Here is a 23,319-nt window from a genome sequence, read left to right on the forward strand (position 1 = left end):
GAGATTTTAAGGGTGGAAAATGGAGGTGCGTTCGGTATAGGTTTCTTTCACTATAACATTTTCTATATAAAGACATCTAACCACTCTAGCTTTAGCTTCTTGGCCACTAGGTAACAGTTGAACACATAGGCATCATGGCCTTCCGCCAGAGTCTCTCTCGCAATGACAGTCTCTTAATGCAGCAAGCAAAAACCCAAAAGTTCCTTTCCTTTTGTCAAGGTTTCACTTTGACAATTTCAAGACTGGTCTCCCTCCTTCGGGCTCGAACCACATGTCCCCCTTGTCCGGGCTTAGACCCCTTTACTACAATGTTCACAGTTTGGTCTCCCTCATTCGGGCTTGGACCATGGATCCCCTCGTTCGGACTCAGATCACTTTTTCCACAATAGTCACAACTTGGTCTCCCTCATTTGGGCTCAGACCACGGATCCCCCTCCTCCGGGCTCAGATCCACTTTGGATGCCAGAATCGAAGACTTTTGAACGGGCAATGGCACTCGTTAAGCGCTTATACAATTAGCAAAACTGTTTCAAAGCACCCACAGGCCAAACCGGGCAGGGACAGGGGAAGGTAGACAATGAATTACAGCAAGGATAAATAATGAAATGAATAGTACAAACAAATAATGAGAATAAAGGGAAGGGGAAACAAACCTACTATGCCTTGTGAGTGTTCAGAACGTGCAGAGGGGGGAGGAATAGGTGCTTTGATGCTCATGGAGAAGGGCTCAGGGTAAGTGCTAATGTTCAAATATTCACCAGAAATTTAGCTTCACACGCCTCTTTCATCACATACGTTTAACAATGTTCCTTCCAGCGATCACTTTACAATATTGCTGTTTGCCACTTTTACTTCAACACAGACCGGTATAGCCAACTCACCGGCTGCGTTGTTCTCTGTTGCTTCTTTGTTCTTCGAGCCAAGGACGATACCACAGAGTCTGCTGCTCCTGCCCGCCTTGGTCAGTTACGCGGGAGGACCCAAGATATCACCAACACACAATGCATGATTCTTTAACCTTGTTTCCTGGTCTTAGGTTTTCTGCCTTGAAGGTTTCTTGAAAGTAATGGCTTCCTGTCAACGAGATCAGGGGTGTTTCACCTCTCACAAACCTCTTTTGCCTTGCCGGCTTTCTCCTCTCGTTCAACTGCCAACTCGAAAAACTGCTGCACCTTTGTGTGTTTTGCCTCGCTCAGAGTGTGCTCTCGTGCTCTGCCTTTTATCCATGTAGGGAAGTGTAATGGAAGTCAGGTGTGAGTGATTGTCGATAATTGCCTGACCTCGCCTGACCATAGTAGTGGGACATATCATGTACACTGCTCGGGTGTGAGTCTGTTTTCTCCCAGAGCGGGCTATCCATGAGAAAGTGTTTGTGCAGGAAAAGGGGTGCAGGGTTTCAGTTTCTAAATATCCCATCAGATGGGATGGGATAAAGGTGTTACAGGGAAGAGAGGGATACCGCGTCTCACCAACCGGTGTCCCACTCCCATTCCTAGAGGACGCCTCACCCATGTGATCCCCCGCACTGGTCCACCCCCAAGAACTAGATCCAAAAGCGATGGCCGTGTCCTGGCCACCTGGATGACAAGTCCCCTGGGACTAGCGGGTGAGACACCTTCTGGTTTCTTACACTACACACCAGCAAATCATCAACATACTGAATAATGGTACTGGGCACTTGAATATTCCCTAAGTCGGTATGTAAGATCCTGTTGAAGATGCTGGGGGACTCGTAATACCTCTGGGGCATTCTTTTTTTTTTTTTCAAAGTATTTTATTGGTTTCATGATAAAGGTGAGACAATACAAACTCGTGAATTAAACAAGTGAAAGAGAAAAGAGAAAAAGAAAAAAATAGGGGTAAACAAAAGGAAACTTAACTTAAACAACGATAGTCTTCGTGTGATGTAACATGTAGAGTTCGTGATGGCGGTTCAGCCCAGGGTGTAACTTCTCAGGAAGTGGAGGGGAACAGTTGCAGGGGACATCTGCATTGTGATGGTAGGAGCCTGTTACAACAAACCACGACAGATGTTCAGGGGGGCTTATGGTCCGCATCGAAGAGCATGTCCATCAGAAGAGCCTTCCAGGCGACCAGGGAGCCGCTTGTGGCGTCCCCGTTGGATGTGGTTCCTTCCTGCCAGGCTCTGGTCTCTGCAGCTGTCCATCTCGCCATTTCGTTTAACCAGCGCTCGTGTCTGGGGCCTGCGGGTGTCTTCCAAGCCATCGCTATGGTCCTTTTAACAAGTATGCATGAAATGTCCATTAGTTTCACAAGGTGTTTGAATTTACTTGGTCTGGGGTATGTACCCAGTAGGCATTCTCCTGGTGACCATTCATATCGCTCCATACCGGCGTCTCTACAGGACTGCTTGACTTTTGACCAGAGTGTCATCGCTTTGGTGCAGGTCCAGAACATATGGATCATGTCTGCCCTGTCGTTCCCGCACCATGGGTACACCGGTGGGACCTTCGCGTTGAACGAGGCAACTCTGTGGGGAGTCATGTAGGTTCGGTAAAGGACGTTCAGCTGTATTTGGCCAAATCTGGAGTTTCTTGACACTTTCTTGGGGAATATTAGTGCTCTTTCCCATTCTTTATCAGTGAGTGGGGCTGCGAGGTCTGCTTCCCATTTTGCCCTCAGCGCCGCTCCCTTAGGGTTAGGTTTGTCGATGAGCTTGTTGTACAACCTGGAGACCGGTCTCCATCTATCGGAGAGGTCATACATTTCCTGTAGTAGAGGGTCCGAGGTAGGTTCCTCCGGCCAGGAGGGCCACTGTTTCTTGGCGGTGTGTTTGAGCCTATGGTACCAAAGGAACTGGCCTTTGGGTAGTCCTTCGATATCTTGTATCGATTCAAAGTCCCTGAACACTCCATCTTCAAACATGTCTCCCCATGTGTATATTGCGGCTTCCTCCCACCTCCTTGCTATGGGGAGGTCTGCCTCCTTCTTGCACACATCTGCCATTATGGGGTGGTCTGGAGAGTATGGGTGTTGCAAGTCCTGGTCCATATCTGTCTGCCAAGCCCCACAACCAAAGGGGTTTCCGGGGAGCGGCAGAGGGGGTTCCATAGGGTTTCCTTGGGAGTTAAGTTGGTGTGAGGTTGCTTCAGTAGCCCCAGTTCAGCTGAAGATTCGTCCGACAGCCACCTCGTGATGTGACTGAGCTGAGCGGCCAGGTAATAGAGCTGGAGATCTGGAAGTTTAATTCCACCTTCTTTATGTGGCAGGGTTAGTGTAGCCAGTGACAGTTTATGCCTGTGAGGTCCCCACAGAAAGTCCTTAATAATGGCCTCCAATTTCTTGAAGAAGGGGGGCCGTACGTAATGGCAAATGTTCACAAAGAAGTATAAGAAGCGGGGAAGGATTATCATTTTGACAATCGCCGCTCTCCCCACCATTGCCAGTGGGAGTTTGGACCAGAATTTTATGGATCGTCGGAGGTTGGTGACGGCGACTTCTGTGTTGTGCTCATGTGTGAGCTGTGGGGTGTGGCTGACATTAATCCCCAAGTATCTGAACTTCTCGGGTTGCCATTTTATCCCTATGATCGGAAGGTCCTCCGCTAAGGCGTCTCTCAATCCGGCCAGGGGGAATGCTGAGGATTTGTGTCTGCTAAATTGGATTCCGGAGTATCTCGCGTAGTTGTCGAGTACTTCCAGTGTTATTGGTGCATTGATCTCAGGGTCTTTTAAGTACAGAAGAACGTCATCTGCGTACAATGATATTATGTTATAAACGTTGCCCACCTTGATGCCAGCGTCAAAGAGCTGTTGACGAAAGTATAAGGCAATCGGTTCCAGTCCCAGTATGTACAGCATGGGCGAAAGTGGACATCCTTGTCTCGTGCCCCTCTGTATTTCCCAAGGTTCTGAGACTATTCCGCCTGTCTTGACCCTGGCCACTGGGGAGTTGTAGAGAACCTGGACCCATCTGATGAAACCATTTCCGAAGCCAAAAGCCCGCAAGGCCTCCACCAGCCACTCCCAGTAGATGGAGTCAAAGGCCTTAATGGCGTCAAGCGACAAAATCGCTAGATCTTCCTCCGAATCGTGAGTTTCGGCCATGATGTGTTGAAGCCTCCTCAAGTTGGCTGTGGTGTTGCGTCCTGGGACAAATCCGTTCTGATCCTCATGAATTATGGACCCTAGCACTCTAGCAAGTCTGCTGGCCAGTATTGAGGTGAGGATCTTGCTATCGTAGTTGAGCATGGCCAGGGGTCGGTATGAGTCGCAGTCAGTGGGCGGTTTGTGGGGCTTAAGCATGGGGATGATTATAGTTTCTCTCATGGTGTTGGGGAGGATCCCGTTTGTATAAGCTTCCTGGTAGACTTAGTGTAGGATGGGGGTGAGAATGGGCTCGTATGCTTTATAAAATTCCGGCGTGAGCCCGTCGCTACCAGGGGTCTTGGAGGTAGCGAGCGACCTGATGGCCCATCTTACATCGTCGAGAGTGATTTCCATGTCTAGTTCAGTTCTCTGTTCGCTGGATATTTGGGGTAGGTCGATCTCTTCCAGGGTATCTATTATTTCTGTGGTGGGGATCCGGGCTTCATGAGCATATAGTTTTGAGTAAAACTCGGCAAATGCTTTGTTGATCCCCATCTGTGTCCTGTGGGATGCGCCCTCGGCGTCTATTATTTCCGTTGGTAAGTGTTTAGGGTGCTCTCTTCTACACAACCAGGCCAACAGCCTACTTGGTTTGTCTGATTCCCTGTGGGATCGAGCGGTGTATGTGGCGAAGTCAAATTTTTCCAGCCTGTCCCAGGAGAGCTGGCATTTTTCTCGGGCTGCTTTCAGTTCCGTTTCGACCCCTGGGGAGGTGTCAAGAGTGGACTCTAAACGAGTGATCTCTGATTCTTGGGCCTCAAGTGACGTCTTTAGTTGCCTGCGGGTGCCACCAGCTCTAGATATGATTTCTCCTCTGGTAACCACCTTCATGGCTTCCCACAGTGTGCTCCAAGTGGAGACGGATCCTTTATTGATTTCGACGTACTCCTCTAGTCTCTCGGCAAGGTCCTCTCTGAACTGTGGATCCTCTAATGTCGCGGAAGGCATTCTCCACATGGGGATCGGGGGTCTGGGTCCCCTCTGCCGCCATTGCATGATTAACGGAGAGTGATCGGAGATGGATCTCCCCAGGTACTCTGTGGCTATCGCCAGCGGGGCCTCTTCTTGATCAATGAACAAGTAATCTATTCTTGTGTGGACGTTGTGTGGGGCTGAGTAATGTGAGTAAATCCTGTCGGCTGGGTGTTGTATCCTCCAGATGTCCACTAGATTGAGTTGGTCCAGTGTTTCCGCCATAGCACGTGTTGCGGGGTTGCTTGATTGGGGGGGAGGAAGTGATCTGTCCATAGTTGTGTCCATGACACAGTTGAAATCTCCTCCCCATAGGAAGGTTTGGCCTCGGTGGTGTGCCAGCTTGGGACTCAGTGTATTGAGATAAGACGGGATTCCGTGTTGCGGGAAATATGTGTTAGCTAAGCAAATCGGGGTCTGTTCCATAGTTCCCCACATTATTACGTATCTGCCGTCCTTGTCAGATTCACATCCGTGTAACTGGAAAGGCACATTCGGGTTTATCCATATTAGCACACCCCTTGCGTATTTGGAATATGGGGATCCTCTCACAGTTCCCTCCCATCGGTCTGCCAGTTTGGACAGAGCGTCTTCGGTGAGGTGCGTCTCCTGTAACATCGCTATCGAGACTTTCTTCCTCCTAAGGTAAGACTGTATGCGGTTCCTCCTGAGGTACGAGCCCATTCCCCTAACGTTCCATGTCATGACATTGAGTTGTGATGCCATTGGTGCAGCGTTCTGGGTTTGGCGTGGGGGACAACTACGGTGGCCCGATGCGGCATCAAAGCGTGGTTGGTAAGTTGTAGGCGATGGACCTCTGATTCGTCGATTCTTGGGGCGTATCCTGTGGCCATCTCGATATTTTCAAGCATCAATGGGACGAAGACTATAGAACTAACTAAGCTAATAACATAACTCAAACTGGTGCGCCCAGCGACTACAACTCTGTCGCGGTGCTCAGGCGCTCCCGCGCCGTCTAAACCCATCCGGGAGTCGGGCGCGAGTTGGGTCGGGCAGAAACTCGCTCGGTTGGATCTTTCGCTGGGGGCGGGGCTGCTGCGAGGCGGCGAGGCCAAACGAGGGTCGTTTCCATACGATATACTGTTAATTGGATTACCTGCTTGGGTCCGGCTGTTTATGCTTCATATGTGGGTGGTGTGGAGGGTCCCTGGGGTCTAACTCAGCTCCCCCGAGGTTCAGTCTTCCCCTCCTGGGTTATCTCCACCGTCAGCAAGGTTATTGTCCTCTAGCCACATGTTGGCTGCTTCCGGATTGTCGAGGAAGATTGCTCGCCCTTTGTGGATAACTTTCAGGCGGGACGGGTACAGCAACCTGTATTTAAGGTTCAGTTGGCGAAGCCTTGCTTTGATCGGAACAAACGAGTTCCTCTCCCTCTGTACTTTCTGGGTATAGTCCGGGTATATGGAAATCTTAGAGTCGCCCTGTACAATAGGGCCAGTTTCCCTGGAGTATCTTAATATAATTTCTCTGTCTTGGAAATTTAGTATCTTGGCTATGATTGGCCGTGGATGTGAGCCAGGGGGAGGTCGTTTCTGTAGGGACCTGTGGGCCCTCTCCACCGCAAATCCCTGAGTCAGTTTGCCGGCCCCAATCTCCTGTAGCAGCAGGGTTTCAACATAGGACGTGGTATTTAGGCCTTCATTCCCCTCCGGGATACCTAGGATTCTGATGTTCCCTCGTCTAGCCCGACCCTCGGCTTCCTCCGCCCTTTCTTCTAGGAATGCGACCTTCCTTTTCAGGTTCGAAACTTCAGATTGTAGGGTCGCCGTGTCCGCGGACCCCTCCTCTGTGGATTTCTCCATGGCCGTCACCCTTTCCGTTAAGTTGCGGGCATCTTGGCGAATGAGTTGTATGTCTATTTTGAACTCGTCTATCTTGGAGTCGATGTGAGTCTTTAATGAGGCAATGGCGTCCATTATCTGGGAGTGATTATCTTTGGGCTCCGTCTCCTGCGAGCGAATGATTTCAGTGGAGCTGGCCTTGGTTTGGGTGGGAGTCTTTGCCCTGGCTGAGACAAAGGAGTCCATGGTGGCGGCTCTGGTTTTATTTTTGGCGGCCATGTTGGAGGCGTACTAGTGGTTACCCTGGAATCCTGAGTCTAGAGGGGTGAGGTTCAGGGCCACTCGCTTATGTGGCCCGGAGTGGTGTTCTAGGGTGGGCTGTGCCCTGGGGAGTTATTATTTTCAGTGGTTGGGAGCTGTCCAGGGCACACGGGGTGGAGTGTCCCACTGTGCGTTCTGATGCTTTATCCGCTATCTTAGCGCCTGTGTCGCTGCCCCTGGACTCAGGGGTGATGGTGTTGGGGCGCTTAGGGCAGGAGTTGTCCCCTCTTGGTGAATGAGTCCAGTTGGGTGGCCCAACCGCGAGGACAATGCAGGTTGTGGTTGGGGAGGGTAGCTGGGGCCGTGCTCACAATTGTTCCGTGGCTTGGCGCACCGTCGCGGCTTTCCGGGTCTTTCCTGGTTTCCGGGCCTTTGGGCAAGGTGACGGGCCACTGCGACCCAGTGACCCAGCAGCTCCTCCGGCCCCGCCTCCCGGCGGCGGCCTCCCTGCAGATGGATGTGGGCCCAGGAGGGGGAGGCCGGTGGTGTCGCCGCGTACTCCCGTCCCCGGAGTATGTGCCGTGCCTATTTTCGGGTAGGTCGCCGGTGGAGGGGAGAAAGAGTTAGAGGCGGATGAGTTCGGGCGTTGCGCGGAGACCCTCACCGCCGTCTCCGAGATGTGATTTGTGCCGCGGTGAAGCTCTGGAGATAGAGCGACACCGGCACGTAGTGTCGACCGGAGCCTTCCGGCGTGGTGGGAGAGGAGAAGGGCGAGGATCTGGTGCCAGCCACGGTCGGATATTAGAAGGAGGCCCGCTCCGCTGTGGTGCTCCTCTTCGACGTTCACCGCCTGGATGTGCTGGCGGGGGTGCTCCGCGGAGGCCCCACTAAGCTCTGTGAGACGGCATCTTGGATCCAGGCGCGGCGGGGGGAGGGAGCGCGTTCTAAGATCAGCGCTGGCGTCTAGGGGGCCGGAGAGTCCGACCCCTCGAGCAGGTTTTGTGCGGGATCGCCTCACACACCGCTGCGTGCTTCTCAGCGGGCTGCTATCTCGCTGGAGCCGGAGAAAAAAGATTCGGAAACGGCGTCTCGGCCGGAGCCCGGCGAATCCGCCTCTGCTCGCCATCGGCTCCAGGCCACGCCCCCCCTCTGGGGCATTCTTGTGTGCTCAAAATGCATTCCTCCACTCGTGAACGCAATGAGGTACTGCAAATCGGGGTGCAGGTGTATGGAGAAAAAGGCGTTCTTAAGGTCTGCCACCGTGAAGGAGGCTATCTGTCTTGGGATGCTGCACAGTATTGTTGCAGGGTTCGAAAGTACAGGAAACTCTGCCTGAACAATATCGTTTAGGTGACGAAAGTCCTTGATCATCCTCCAACTCCCCCCTTTTGCCTTTTTTATCGGGTAGATAGCCGTGTTGCATGGGGAGGTGGAGGGCACTATAATTCCCTGATTTAGGAGCACCACAACGGTATCCATTATGCCGTCTTCTGCCTCTTTGGACAATGGATACTGTTTAACTCGCTGTAAGACTGTGCCTCGCTTGAGTGTTATTAAAACCAGTGCCACCCCCTGCAAGAGCCCTACATCATGAGTATTAGTAGTCCATAACCTCTCTGGAGCCTACTGTAAGTATGTTTCAGTGAAAGGGGGTGGGGCCACAAGGGTCATAAAGGAACATTGCACTTTGCAGTATTGCACCATAATTTTACGGGGGATGCAGATTGGTAGTACAATTTTTCCATCGTCATCCATGTCTTCAAACAATTCTGCATCTGTCACCTCTTTAAGAGGCACAGTAGGGTCAATGCACAGCACCGTCTGCCATTCACACCCATGTGTATCTGTCCTGACCACAACAATCCTCGGGCCCTGTAAATCTAGGGACGGTGCCGTACCTGTCACAAACACTGCGGTCACCTCAGGGTGGGATATGAAATCCGAGGACACCCGCCAACAAGCCTTGCCAATCTGGGGCACTGCATCAAGTAATAGTGTTATTCCATAGACAAACATGTCTGGGTCCACTGAAATGCCACAGACCACCATCTCCCCGGGCCGGAATGATGACCATTGCCCTTAAGGCACACATGCACGGGGTGACGCATTAAACCCCATTGTCCGTAAAGGAGATAGTCATGTTCAGCTTGCTCAACAAATCTTGTCCCAACAGATTTATGGGGGACGCTTTGGAATACAGCAAAGAGCCATGCACCACCTTTCCTCCTATTTTGATAGCTACCTCTTTTGTGTAGGGAACCGTTGTAACAGCCCCAGAGAATTCTCGCTTGTTGAGAGTTTCATCTGATTGCGCAAAGATTCCCTCACTGATGCATGATTTAGTAGCACCTATGTCGACAATTAAGATTAATTGCTTGTTACCCATCTCAGCGCCCACCAAGGGTTCCTCGTCAGGGTGGGTAGTTATGGACAGGACTGGGCACTTAAGGGCTTTCTGTAGGCTGTCCTAGTCTGGGTAAGTATTAGTGCCTGGGAACGTGAAAGGGTTTCCTCCCATAACGCTAAACCTTCGGTAAAGCACCACTGTTCCATTTGGTACTGAGTTTGATGTGGGCATTTGTCCTCATACACTGTATTCTGCTGGGCCACCTGGGGTTGAGCATTAGGTGGTGCTTGTGCCTGCATGTGTGGAGGTTTTGGTGGTAACTGGGTGTACGCCTGGTGTATTTTGTAGTGTATGGAGGTGAACATCGAGGGCTGGGGTGCAGATGGCTGTGGTGGTGTATGGATGGGTTGGTTACATGGGTTGTATCCTCCTCCTGCCTGCTTCTGCACTCTCTCGCAAAATGTCCCCACTTCCCACAGCTCCAACACTGAGAAGGTCCCATACCACCCCTCGGCCCCATTCCCCCGAAAACCCTTTTGCCCCCTCTACACCCTTGAAACCCTCCTCTTTCCCTCTGCTGGCCTCCTTGGTGCCATTCAGAGTACTGGTGCTGAGGTCCGCCACTCCACTGCCCCTGTGCTTCACCTCGCCAAAATGCTGCTATTCTCACATCTGCGCGCGCTGCAGCCTGCTCTGCCGAGTGTGTCTCTGTACTTGCTGCTACCGTCACCTCAAGTGCTGTTTTTGCTAGCTTTTTCTGCACCAGTTTTGCTTCCTCAGCCTGCAATCGTTGAGACATTTCCTTTTCTCTTTCTTTAATCCTTTTACAATTATGTAAAATAATAGTCTGAATTTTGGCCCACCCCTTCGCTTACACGCACACTATCTTATCATGTGCTTTATGAACTTCCTTTGGTAAACCCCTCTCAATAACGAAATAAAAAAAGAGGAATTGATTTGTCCCACTGGTCACCCTTCTCTGCTCGCCACATCTCCAGCACTTTTAAAATAAATTGCGCTGGTACTTCATCGTCCCCCATAGTGTGCTGCATTATGGACTGTAGGTGCGGTGTGTCTGGCTACACCCGCAGCAGTGCGTGCCACACTTGCGCTCTCATGTTGTTAAATGGGGCCCCACTGTGTGCATCATCATCTAAACTCACTGCTGGATGCCCAGCCTCAACCCACACATCCCCCGTCTGGTCTCCCACTATTGCAACAAGTAACATTTCCATGTCTCCTACTGCTAGGGGGATCCCTGCTGTCTGCTTTTCAAAGGCATATATCAATTTTCCGGGCCCGGCAGTAAGGGATGGGAGCGTTTTGATCAAATTATTTTTGTCCCTCTGAGCCCAGGGCAAATAATGCACCCGCCCTGGCCCTTTAAGCAATATCGGCAGCTGCATGCTCACTCCCCTCCTCTCTTTCCACTCATCACTTCCCTTTTTCCTTGCCAATGCTACCCGCCCAAATCGTTCCCTCAATCATGGTCCCCACAAGCTCTCTAATCTGGGTGATCTCACAGACGCCTCCTGGGCATCCACCTCATCGTCTTCAAATTCATTCACAGTATACCATTCTCCTTCCTGCAGTTACCGGTTTGCATCCCTATCCGACCTCACTGTTCTGTATCCTGCGCTTCCCGCTCCTCTTTGGCCACCCTTCCCTCTCTCTACATGCACATCCTTTATTGCGGTGCTATCCAATCTGAACAAACCATCTCCTGCCCTGCATTTGTCCAACCCACACCTATTGTTGCCCTCTCTTTCCTTCAGTGCCCTCAGACTGACCAGCTCTGCTTTTGTCGCCTCTAAAGCCTCTTCTAACTCCTTCTGCAACTTACCATCTTGTGGCATAATGCTGCTGGGTGTTGGTTGATATGGGGGTGGGGCGGTGGCGGGGCGGTGGCAGGTGCGGGCACATATGTCATGTTAGTGTAACATGTGGCTGGGCAGGTGGTGTGTGGGTAGAGCCCTTCCCTAGGTCCAGGCTGCAGCCCTCCCTCTGGCTCTATTGTGGTCGCTGTGTTTGGGGGGGGGCACTCTCTTCACATCAGGGCACACACACACCTGCAGTATCTTCTACATCCTCTACGATCTTGCATAGGTCTAAAATCTCTTTTCGTTTCTGCAATTGTTTACCTTTGTATTTAACCACTAGGAACGTTCTCATATGCTCCAGTATTTCTCTATTATTAGTCCCTTGCTCCGGCCAAGGGCAGGGCATTCCTCCTTGAGTCTCTGACACCCATTGGCGATGATATTTCTCTATTTTATCTTTGTACAATGGTAACGCACTATGCATATACAGAGTTCGAAATTAAGATTCGATGAGCAGGAGCTAAAACACGCTACTGTATGTCAGCCATCACCCTGTAGGCAGGAGATACCGTAGGCGAACCAGGAGCTACCAGAGATGCTCTTTTAACTTTTTGTCCATTTTGTATGAACCATTGTGTTTAAATGTATATTAGATGTGTTCTAATTCTTCTTTATTAACATTCTCAAATACTCAAAGTTAATGTCACATTCGCATGTTTGGAAGGGACCAGTTGGCCCTACGGGCCAAAAGTAGCTCTTGGAAGATGTTGGTTTCAAGATAACTATGCTCTACTATGCTAGAAGCAGGAGCTAAATAGCTCCCAGCTCCCCTCAATTTCGAACTCTTCATATACTCAAAATCTGAGGCTGCGCTGATGTCGCCATTTCCTCTGGGCACACACAGCCCCTTATCGCCCGATTGCTTCGGCAAGTCTAACTGACTTTGACAAGTACTTTATTATTGACAAGATCAAGATATAATGAGTCGTCTCTCCAACCTTGATTGGAATCCTCCACCACGAACCTGAGTGGAGACTTGCATACTCCGTGCGGAACAAGTAACGCACAAGTTACAGGGGATCTCTCATTCATTGCTTCATCACCAATTTCTGTTGTCCGTCCTGATGAAGGCCCCCCAACTCAAAGCACATTAGATCTGCTGCAATTGGGCCAAAACACTACTGTGTGCAAGTCTCTCTCCACAGTGTTTAAATACCAACACTGTCATTTGTTTGAGTTGTTTAGATCAACCTATGTTAGATCCGACCGTATAGTTCCGTAAGGATATATGGAAATTCTTTTGTTTTATTGTCTTGCACAAATATGTACACACAACAATGTTTTCCTAGGTGTTGTACCATGTGTATGTTAGCCATGTTATGTATATATTCATGTCCTGTGTTTTTTTTTCATTTGTCACCATTGTATGTATTTGATTACTTCTGTCTGAATCACTAAAATCTATTTGTGAAACTTTATGAGAGTGATATTCATTAGAAGATTCTCTGAATTACATGGCTGTTTTGGTTTTGTTTGTACGCCCTGATCAATTGTACATATTATTACTATAATCCAGCAGAGTCATCACCCCCATATCAACAATATTATTCTAAAAAGAAGACGTTTAATATACTTCATGCACAATACCCACTCAATTCTCACTACCAGTCCTACAAACCCACCTCCCTGTCACCCCCTGTTTTGCTCTCCCCTCCTCCCCACATTTCCACGCACCTCACTCCATGCACTCACAACACTTCCACACGCCCTACTACGCCCCCCACCAAATCCACAATAACAATTCAGTACACTAAAACAATAAACTAAAATAACAAGCTAAAACAACAATCACTATTTTTCCTTCTTCCAAGGAATCCAAGCTCGCTAACTATATGGAGATCCTCCTTATCACAATAACAAATGGTGCCATCTTCTCCCCTCACTCAGGAAGGTTCCCACATTCCTGTTTTCCTCCAGGCTATTTCCTCAATAATGAATGCAATGATAAAAAATGAAAACTTTGCCACATGGTTTCTCACACTCTTTTTCCACACATATACACCACACAGCCCCAATCACTATCTCCCCCCATTGTCACTCACAAGAGGTGTATTTACATCAGTGTGTTAACCCGAGCTCCTGCGTCACGGGGTCCCAACAATGACCTGCACCCTCCTAGGAGCTGTGCCCGCTTTAAAGAGCAGACAGGAATTCTGTGAAAACGGTTCCTGTACACCAGTGCAGGTTTGTGCGCCTGGGACTGGTTACTGTAGGCGGGCACTGCCCTCCAGTGGTGCTGCCTGTAAGCCTCTATCGTCACTCGGATCGCCGAAATCACGTCGGGGTCACCAAAAATATAGAGAATCCCCTCAACACTCACACCAGAAAAAATACAACCCACTAGGGGAAAAAAGGCCAGCACATCTCTTGCAAGGAGAACAAAGTTTTAGTTCCACAAAAATAGAAATGCGCCAGCAAAGAGCTCTGCTGCCGCTGCACGTTTTGCTAAAAGTAGTATGTGCAACATGTTATAAAGACACACAGATTCATCAGTGATGTAAATTACATAGGGTACACATCCAAATGACTGGTTGGTGCAACCCTATACATAGGCTACCTGATCCATATGGGATGCCAGGCCATTGGTCCCAAGCCTGCTCGTCCATCTTCTTCCATGTGGGCTTCTCCCCAGACATCAGCAAACACGAAGTAACAATTAATTGCTTGTTACCAGAAAAAGAAAAACAATACATTCTCTATCTCTGAACTAGCGTTCACCTGGTACTGCAGACATGGGCTAAGAGGAGACCTTGAGGCCATTGCTTCTAACTAACTACAGCTGGATTATAGACTTGTAAGTGCCCTCCCAAGACATCCCACCCTCGGTTTGACTCTATTGTTTTATCCCTCCCAGCACCTCGCAGCACAAATCATGTGACCTATGGTGAAGATAACTGGTCCCTGCTTTTTGTTCTTTACTGATTGATTGTGGGTCTAACAGTTTTATGGTCGGTGGTCTGGGACTGACTGGTACTTTGGAATTCCTGGGTTCTTGGGATGGGGGCATTTGAATGCTATTACTTAGAGTTCAAACTGGGAAGGTCGGAGGCTTGTGCCCTTCTTCTCATGTGATCGCTTGTACATAGAGCTCTCAACCCCCTCATGGCCTTGCACGGCACATTCTTTCTGGGATAAGAACACTGGCAACATGAGACAATGGCAGGTCTATGCATTTCTGCAGCTCTGGCCTTTCTCACCGGTGCCCATGCTACAACCTATTTTTACATGCGATCACCTACTTCCCCATGTGTGCCTTGGGGCATGCGGCCCTAACTGCAGCGCAGAGCTAGGTCTCGATTTTATTTTTGGCTGCTGTTATCCAAGATGGCGTTTTGTTCTTCCGGTATACCACTGCGGAACACCTGCACCACCCTCCCCGCATTATGGTCCCCGTGAACACCCCCCTGCACCCTCCCCGAGCCCCTACTGCGAACACCCAGGCCTCTGCCTCACTCTAAAGCGCTGGGGGTCCTGGGACGAGTGTCCCTCCTTCCCAACACAACAGCTCTCCTTTTGTAACCTCCCCAGCGTCTTTGATATAACTTGTCAGGATGCTTCTTCTAAGGGAGTTGCTTTCTCCTTGACAATTCCCTTCTACAAATGGTGCTGTGAAAGCATGCTCCTTTGCTTCACAGTCTAATACTGCTTTCATTACATCCAACATAAAGTGTTCTGACAAATGTTATAGACCACCACAGTTCTATTAATTCTGCTGCGTCTTGAAATGGTTAGGCAACTTCAACAAGACCCTTCAACCTCTACAGGTAAGCAAGGCACTCTTATTTCCTATACCATAAGGTATAACAGCGACAATCAGAATCTGGCTCGACTTCTAGACTGCTTCTCTCTCTCAGCTTCAACAGTCTCAGCTTCACAGATTGTTGATCAGTTATTGTAACAAGTACCCAGCCCAATCCCCAGCTTCGTGTACAACTTCTTGTTTCCAGTAGTTACTCAAATGCTGTGTTGCCACTTTACCAACCTTGGATAATCTTGACATCCTTGTATTAGAGCACTCTCGAACAGTTTCAACAACCTCAAAACAACTGTGTTTAAGACTTAATAGGGTAGGTTTTACTTTATAAGGAATCAGTCTACTGGCTTGGGTAATACTTGTTCTTCGTATGTCTTCAACAGCTTCTGCAACTACTATGTATTTGTTCTGAATGTTACAAGTGTTAGGTTTCACGTCACAATGAAATTGGGTACACGCACCCTTTCTTTGATGATGAATTTTAAGTCTTGTGTTCCCTTATTAATATAGAGTTCTGCTTCAGTGTGGATCAGGATTCACAATTACTTACATGCAACCTTTCTTTGATGGAGATATACTTGTAACAATTCGGAAAAGTCAGCTGCTACTGTACGAATGATTATTATAAACGTGGTCCCTCTTTATTGGAGACAGGCGACCACTCCGGTACACTTTTAAAGGTAACAATGGGAAAGAAGGGCTTTATTTCCTATTCAGGCATTTTAACTTATTCTAAACGTGTGCATGATACATTTCCCATTGTTGAAAGACTTCCTACAATAACGAATAACGTTTGCTCACTTCTACTGCCATCCAAGTGTTAAATTAGCTGGTTACAGTAATCAGCAAGGAGTGTCTGGTGAATTGGAGTACAGAGCTTCGTTCACCGGCTCGAGAATCACAGCGGTTGTGGGCGGCTTCCACTTCCCAACTTCTACTTTCTGCTACTAGTGCTCCAGGCACTTTTGGGAGCCACACCCCTCTGCAGTACGGGTGTCTTCGATCCGGCCTCAACTTCAGAGAGTCTCCTGCTTTCCTTGACTTACTTCTGCACAAGGCCCCTGGGTGGCGGCACTACTTCTGCTTTGCATTCATAGGAATTAGGCGCACCTGGAAAGACTGCTAGCTTCTCCCGCTCTCTTCCAATGCAGCCACTGCCAACCAGGGTTTGTGAGCACAGGCCCAACTCGGAATCTGCAGGTGGAATCCGCTCTTCTCTTGTTCCAGCGTCCCTTCTGTGGTCACATTTCCTAGTGAACTGCCAGCCTTGTGCTCTGCTTCTTCTTCTATGACTGCTGCCGACATTCCAGCTTCTTTCTGCTCCTTCTTCCAGCTGCAGCCTTTTTGCCTCTCAGGTGGGGCAATTGACTTCAAGTGCAGGCCCTTAGTGTTAATTGCCTGGCCCTGGCAAAGGCTCTTAGGCCTGCTTGCCTGTCCTTTACCTCTGAATGCTTTTTCAGCCCTCTTCTTCGTCACAGTCCCTGAGGGATTCTGGGACATGTAGTCCATTTTTAGGAAACAAGGTTTTTCCATGACCTTTCTACTTTTAATAGTGTTGGAGACAGATGGGAGTGAAGAGATATCGCTTTCACCACTCCTGTACCGTAGGTATTGAGGGGGGCACTTAAGTTTGGGGATAAAGAAAACTTGTTCTTTTGATAGAACAGATTTAGAAGGTTCAACCTTAGGTTTTTTTACTACTTTAGTTTTAAATGCAGGCTGAAAAGTATCAGCACGACAGCAAGCCATAACCTCTTGTGGAAGGGTAGTAAGAGTATCTTTCTCAGAGAAAAAATACCTCTCTCACCCTGCGCATTCTCCCCACTATCCTGGGTCTCATCTCCACCCGATGATCCTCCCGATGTACACCTCCCCCAGGATTGGGATCAGGAAGTGTCTGCCCTCTCCTGGCCACCTGGGAGGAGACTTTAGGCAAGGTTTTGGTGGGGGATCTGCAGGATCCTCCACAATAGCCACAACCCAGGACGCAAACAGCACCCTCAACAACTGTCTCACCGATTTCGGCTGGATACAGCTGTCTGACAACAAAAAACCTCAAGCTAAATCCGACCAAAACAGAAATAATTATCTCACCCCCAGAGAACAATGCAATAGACACAATAGGGCTGGCCGCCTGCCATGGGAACCCACCCAGAAGCATCAGCCGTGGTAAGAAATCTGGGACTACTCATGGACAACAGACTTTCACTGGAACCACAAGTCAAAGCTACAGCAAATAAATGTTTCTACCTCCTGTGACTACTAAAAGGAATCCTCCCCTATATCTCCTTCCCACACTGCACCCTCACAATAATCTCCCCAGTTTTATCAAGAATCGACTACGCAAACATCCTCTACCTTGGAATGCCAAAACAGCTCACTAAAAAACTCTAATCTATCCAAAACACGGCAGCAAGGATATTCACAAGACTAAACAGAAGAGATCACATCAGCCCTGAGAAGTCTACGCTGGCTCCCAGTAAAAAAAACACATCAACTTCAAAGCCCTCTGCATCGCCCACAAATCATTGCACGGACAAGGAGCTGAATTCTTCCAGGCCAAGATCAACCGCTACCAATTGGACGAGATCAAGCGATGACCTTCAAATCGAAACAAAACAATACTAAAAAAGGACATTCGGAGGGACCACATTCTCATGCCTAATCGCCAGTCTATGAAACACAATCCTGAAGGAAATAAGACTGACGTAAGACCTTCTCACCTTCAGAAAACAACAAAAAACCTGGCTAGTCCACTCACAATGATTAACATAAACCGGGCACCGCCAGCGATACCAAAGGGGACCAAAGATAACCTAAATAAAGATTTAACCTAATAAAGATAAAAATATGAATAAATAACCTGATGACAGCACAAACTCTAGCACTATCAATATAACTAAATCAACACACCAACTACTAGTCCTCCCCTGCTCCTGATTCCTCTCCAGCATACCACACACTTATCTCACATGATCTAACGGATCATCCTAATTACACAAAAACACACAAGAAAAGTGAATTGGTTGTTAAATGTAATATTGGTGCATTGAGTTTTTCTGAGTCACATTTACTAACCCCATCACCTATTTTTGTGAAAAATAATCAACCGAGACTGGATTTGAGACTGATATTTGGTGCTATTGAGTTGTTTTTACATTTTCTATACAATAAAAACATTGTTTTTCGTGCATTAAACTATTGAGCAAAGAAATGTTCCTGCGGGAAGAAAATGTGAATGGAATGTGACTTAGTGAGAACAATGACGATTGATGTTTGGTCAGAATTACGAGAAACACATGAGTCTCCCACAGGTGTTCTTTTTTTTCTAGATTTCCAACCCGGTAGAGGGTGTTAGAAACCAGAAGGTGTCTCACCCGCTAGTGCCCGCGGATCTCTCTCTCAGGTGGCCTGGGCATGGATCCAGACCCTGGGTGTGGACCACTGCTGGAGGATCACTTGGGTGAGGGGTCTTGGGCAGGAAAAAGACTGATCTGCAGGGATATTTCTCCTCTGTGAAAGGGACAGCAAGCTAAAGACTTGGTTGAGACTCTCCCGGCGGCCATCCAAGAACAGGTAAATGACCAGTGTTCGTGCCAGTAGAGGTACTCCCAGAGCCCCCACCCCTTGTTTTGCTTAGAAGATAGGCCCTGTACATTTTGCTTTTGTTCCCAAAACAGTATTTGGTTGTGTCCATTGAGATGTTATTTGGGCGATTTTGAATTTCTGTGGTTGTGCAGTTGTTAGGTGGGATCAGGGTAAGAGGTGATGACCCCCTTCCCAATGGAAAAAAGGGTTTGCCAGGGCTGTGGCCTGCCCCCTTTTTGTTTCCAATGTACATACATGATTTGGCAGTAAGCCTGACTAACTACAATGATGAGGCTCCAAAATTAAATTGAGGAAATGCACTATCCTTCTCATTGCAAATGAAGCAATTATCTCCAAATATCCTATATATCTTAGGAAACAGCTTGAGCTAACACATGAATTTCACAAAGCAGTTGGTCTGTCCATCAATGTTGCAAAACATTTCCTATGGTATGCCATTTTATGATGAAAATTAAGATTATCCCTCCATCTCGAGCTTGGTAAAATAGACCCGGTAGACACTTCTGACTATCTAGGGGTCCGATTTTTTTTTTTTTCTTTTTTTTTTTTAGCAAAGTTCCTTGGGCTGCACAAATATTGAAAAATAAAGTGAATATGAAACATTGCATAACCACCGCCCTGCCCTTCTCAAAATGATTTATAGGGAAGCCAGTTGTACCTTCAGTTGAGGTCTACATGAGACAGTCAAGGACTGAAATTAAGGTTGGATAAGCATGAGCTAAAAGCAGCTCCTTTGTATTGCGAGGAATCTGAGGGCGCCCTAAACTTCTTTCCCCAATATATACTCCCCCCATGTGGCCAGGGAAAGGTTGTCACTATCGGATCCTGACTCTGTGAGTGGATATGTGGGGGAGGATCATCTCGGTGGAGGAGACTTGGAGTGAGAAGAGGTACTCTTAGATAAGACATGGTATCCCCCTTTTTCCTCTCAAAATGTCCCCTCAATCCACCAGACCTTTGTGGTCTAGTGTAGGTGAGATCCTTATATTCCCATTGACATTCATTCATACACACACCAATTTAGTACTAGGACGAGGAAGAAGCAACAGAAAGAGACAAAAGATTCTTGAACCCTCAATATGCGGCCTAGTTGTTAAAGAACCAATCATCTCAGCAGGATGTTTTAAATACTCGCAATACAGGAAGAACAGAGAGAATGGTGTCGGCTAAGGCTGTGGACACGAACAGACCCAATCTCCCTGGGAAGCCATGAAGAGGGAAGAGCGAGTGTCGGTGTGGTGGAGCAAGGAGGCTCACTAACGTGAGCCACGGCAAGAAAGCAGCAGGCTGCCGGGACGCCGAGAGCAGAGAAGCTCTCAGGCGTTCGCAGGTGCGGGCAAGCTGGACGAGGCTTACCAGAACTCTTACCCAAGACGCTGGGACAAGTGACGACTGCAGAAGCCAGAGGAAGCGAAAGCAAAGCAGAATTCACTATAGCAGGTGCTACAGTCCATCCAGAGAGAAACCAAAGGTGAGTCCCGTGAGATGGGAGAGGGACACCGGGCGATATTGGAGGCGGCCTGCGTAAAGAACTAGCAGAACGTAGAAAAGCCTTATCCTGATGGGGAAAGCAACCGTGTTAAGGTGGGAAAAGCCATATCCTAATAAGCTGAAGCAAAGTAAGGGTGCAATTGACATTTCAGGCAAACATAAGCGCTTTTTGAATACCAAACTGAATGAAAATAAGCATTTGGAATACTGAATGGAATGAAAGCAAGTTGTGTGTGAAGCCTTATGGACATTCAGAAACTGTGACCTTTGGGAGGACAAGTATTGACCAGAGCCATATGAACGATATCAAGAAGTTGTGTGTTTTGAAACTATATCACGGAATTGTGAATCTTTGAGAGAAACAAGTATTGGCAAGAGCCACAAGAATCTGGGAAAGTGCAGCATATGATTATTGGCAAACGTGCGTGTTGAGACAAACAAGCATTGGAAATAGCCACGAGAGAATGGGAAAATGTACCATTTGCATAATGGCCAACCAGTAAAAGTAAAGCATCAAGAGGATGTGAAATGAGCCTGATCTAAATCCCACTGTGAAGCTGAAACAGTGGCAACGTGGAAGTGAAGGAGAAACCAGTTAGTTTATCAGTTTCATGACCTGTAATGGGTGGATCGTGTGGTCCAACAACTTCGCCTAGACCGAGGACACCCAACAAGTGAACAGAGCTTGTGGATGAATCTGAAGGAAACCCAGTGTGAACTGGTGCCGAACTCTGAACTTTGTAAAATTGTTGAAAGACTTGAAGCCTTGGGGAAGGGAGACCCCTTTCGGCTTTGTGAACTATCCTGAAGCCTTGGGAAAGGGAACCCACTTAGTGCCTTGTGAACTATCTTGAATCGTGGGGAAGGGAGATCCTTTCCAACCCAGAGCTGGAAGCAACTTGGAACTATTGCTTGAACATTTATAATTTTGAAGCTGACATCCCCACACATTGTATACAAAAAGTCAGGGCAAGAAAAGATTTTGACACAGACAGACATTTGTTTTTGGACATCCTAAGTTTCCGTTAGGCAGGGAAATCCCACTTTAGTTTATGGCAAGTTAGTCCTTTTTCCATCCCTCTTTTGATATAATAAAAGTACAGAGAGAAAACTTGAATACAGTTGTCTGTGTCTGCTTCATGATGCCTTCACAGTATCCAGCTTTAACCAGTGACTAGGAGCTAGTACTGGGGAGCGAGGAGCTAGTTCATAGCATTACGTAAATCTAACTTCCACATAAGATGCAAACATATCATTGTGTCCATTATTTATGAACCCTTATGCTTTAAATGTCATATAAATGTGTCTTAATGTTTATTTATAGATTGTCCCAAACACACAGAGTTAAATTGACATGCGTGTGTTTATTTGGCATCATTCAGCCTGGGGAGCCAAAAGTGGCTCCTGGTAGCTTTTGGTGCCAAGCTAACCAGGCCCTTCTAGGCTATAAGCAGGAGCTAGATAGCTCAAAGCTCGTCTCAATTATGAACACTGCAGGATAGTCCAGTCTTGTTATTTGGAGCAGATTTCTGATGTTAGTGCCGTCACTCGAAATTGAAACAAAGACAAAATATTCCCTAAACACCTTCAGATGCCCTCCCCGCCTGTCGTTCCTCAACTAGCACTCAAACTGTCAGTCCACCTAAACGTGCTGTCAGGGTTTTGGGTTGGGAAGATTGTCTCAGACCTATATTGAATTGACTCACATCAGAAGGCACAAAAGAGCTTATAAATGATTATTTGAGTGGAAAAAACATATTTCCAAAAGAGTTATGGATACCATGATATTTGATTTTAATATAATATATATTTTAATTTATCAAGAAAGTTTATGTTCTTAACTTTATCATTTGTGATGTTTAAAGATTTTAGGTTTTTGTTGGTTTTAACCTTAACTCTTCTGTAAAATATTTTCTTTCATCAAACTATTTCAACTTTTTTTTTTAACGGTTAAGCGATTATTGATTTTGAGTGTTCGTTGTAATTCTAGCGTGGGTTGTAAGATCATGTAGTGTAAATGTTTTTGTGTGGCTTAAGAGCATGTTGAATAACCTTGCATGGCAGAAATGTAGCTATCATAAGTGCATGTGTTGTAAAAGCGTGTGTTTTAAGATTGTGTGCGTTGTGTGTTGTAGGAACGTGTGTTATAGGAGCGTGTGTTGAATCGCATGTCGTAGGAGCACGTGTCATTGGAGCACATGTAGATATCTGTTCGATATAGGCGCCTTTTGTATGAGCATGTGTTCTAAGAGGGTACATAGTAAGAGTTTGTGTTATTATTGTTCATATACAAAATGTTAATTTCACAAATGTACTTGTAGGGTTTTAATATACAATATACCTCCATTCTGCTTATTGTGCAGAATCTCATAGGATTCTCCCCAGAAACCTGGTCTGGGACCCTCCTCATGTGGCCAGGGAAAGGCAGACGCTTCCTGATCCCGACCCTGAGCGTGGTGTACTGCGGTTGGATCACAGGGAGGTAACAGACCAGGAGGACTGGGATAATCCCCTTTTTAACTTTCCCCGTAATCCCACCCTTTTGATGGCTCTTTGCCAAACGACAGAAGCAGAAAAAACAAACTTTGCTAAAACAAACTACATGTCCCAGAATCTTATAAGGACTGAAACAAGGAGTAGGGCTGAAGAGGTATGTAGATGTAGTGCTGTAGCAATTAAGCCTAATAATAGCCATTGCAGGAGTCTGGCAATTAAAGCTAATGGCTCACACCTGAAGCCTATTGTCAAAACTGTGAGGCATAAACGGCCCTGCCGAAGGGGGAGGAGCTGAATCAGAAGTCAGAAGGCTGGCAGCAAGAGTAGCAGAGGAAAAGCATGAGACTGGAAATTCACAAGGAAGTGGGATCACAGAAGGGACGCCAGAACGTGAAGGCAGCAGATTTCACCTGCACGTTCTGAGAGGGTCCTGTGTTCTCAAAACCTGTATTGCAGAGGCTGCACAGAGGAAGACATGCTGGAACTGAGGTTTTCCCCATTTGAGCTGAGTTGCAGTGATTGCAGAGCCAAGACTGTGCAGGAGCCCATGGTGAGAAGCAGAAGGCAAGCCGAGAGTCTCGGGATTGAGAGAGACTCC

At 47.7% G+C, this 23,319-nt stretch overlaps 1 protein-coding gene across 7 annotated transcripts in view; it reads left to right on the forward strand.

Annotated features, from left to right (window-relative positions):
• SHLD2 (shieldin complex subunit 2) overlaps window positions 1-23,319 on the forward strand; it is a 1,351,673-nt gene that overhangs the window by 9,861 nt on the left and 1,318,493 nt on the right. The window contains exon 1 of one of the 7 annotated variants that reach the window (XM_069610786.1): window positions 18,508-18,701. The exons of the other annotated variants lie outside the window; for them this stretch is intronic. The gene's annotated coding sequence lies outside the window, so the exon portion shown is untranslated. Of the gene's footprint in view, window positions 1-18,507; window positions 18,702-23,319 lie in introns of those variants that run through there. 7 annotated transcript variants of the gene reach the window in all.

This window comes from Ambystoma mexicanum, chromosome 8, assembly GCF_040938575.1.
Source record: "Ambystoma mexicanum isolate Mex_15411 chromosome 8, UKY_AmexF1_1, whole genome shotgun sequence".
In the NCBI taxonomy this organism is placed as follows: Eukaryota; Metazoa; Chordata; class Amphibia; order Caudata; family Ambystomatidae; genus Ambystoma; species Ambystoma mexicanum.